A 1002-nucleotide genomic window follows, 5' to 3' on the forward strand; every position below is an offset into this window, starting at 1 on the left:
TGTGTGTGTGTGTGTCTGGGGAGTCAAGCTGTCTGCCAGCTCTAGGCAGGGGCAGACACACGACACACAGACGCTCCCGGGGACTTTAACCTTGAGGGGAATCGCCCACGGAGGGGAAAAGGTGGTGGGGGCACGTTCATGCCACCAATGGGGCCTGAGTCAGAGGAAGAGAAGCCCTGTGTGTAGACACCAGGGTCTGGTCTTGCTTCTAACCCTAGTTCTCAGCTCCATCCATCCTTGGGGCTGCCCCGCATCCCCCCACGTTGTGCTGGTGAGCCAGGGTGAGAAGCTGTTTGCAGCCAGAGGACCTGAATTGGTCCGAGGCGACGCAGCTGAGGCCTGGCCCCGAGGTGGGCTCCGGGCACAGAACCCGAGCGAGCCAGCCGGTCCCTGAGCAGCAGGTGGGCTGAGCAGCCCCGTTCCTGAGCTGCGTTGCTGTCCTGACCGCCCTGTGTTGCGTGTTCATTTAGGCGCCAGACCTCGCGGTTGAGGACTTACTGCTGAGTGGGGGGCGGGTGGGCGAGGCAAGTTTTCTTAAAAGGGACAGATTCCCATGGAGGAAGGGGTCCTTACGCTTAAATAATCCTTTCTCATGAAACTTCCTGTTTTGGTGATAAATCTAGATTTTCCTTTTCCTTATTAAAAAAATCTTTATTGGATTTTCCTTTTTCTTATAAAGACTGTGCTTTGGGAGTCAATACCAGGGAGCATTGGTGTTGACCACGGACACCTACAGTGTGTCTTCCGTCTCCTTTCCGTTTCCCAGTCGCCCCTGGGACGCGATTGCGGATAACCCTGTGATGCTCGAGTTTTATTATGGCCACAACTTCATTTTGTACTAAACAATGCAACACATTTGGTTAGCATGGGAAATTTTCTCTTTTGTTAAATTTCCTTTCTTTCTTTTTTTGAGAAATATTAATTTATTGTTCCACTTATTTTGCATTAATGGGTTGATTCTTGTATGTGCCCTGGCTGGGGCTTGAACCTGTAATCCTGCTG

This window comes from Myotis davidii, unplaced genomic scaffold (genome assembly GCF_000327345.1).
Source record: "Myotis davidii unplaced genomic scaffold, ASM32734v1 scaffold512, whole genome shotgun sequence".
Taxonomy (NCBI): Eukaryota; Metazoa; Chordata; class Mammalia; order Chiroptera; family Vespertilionidae; genus Myotis; species Myotis davidii.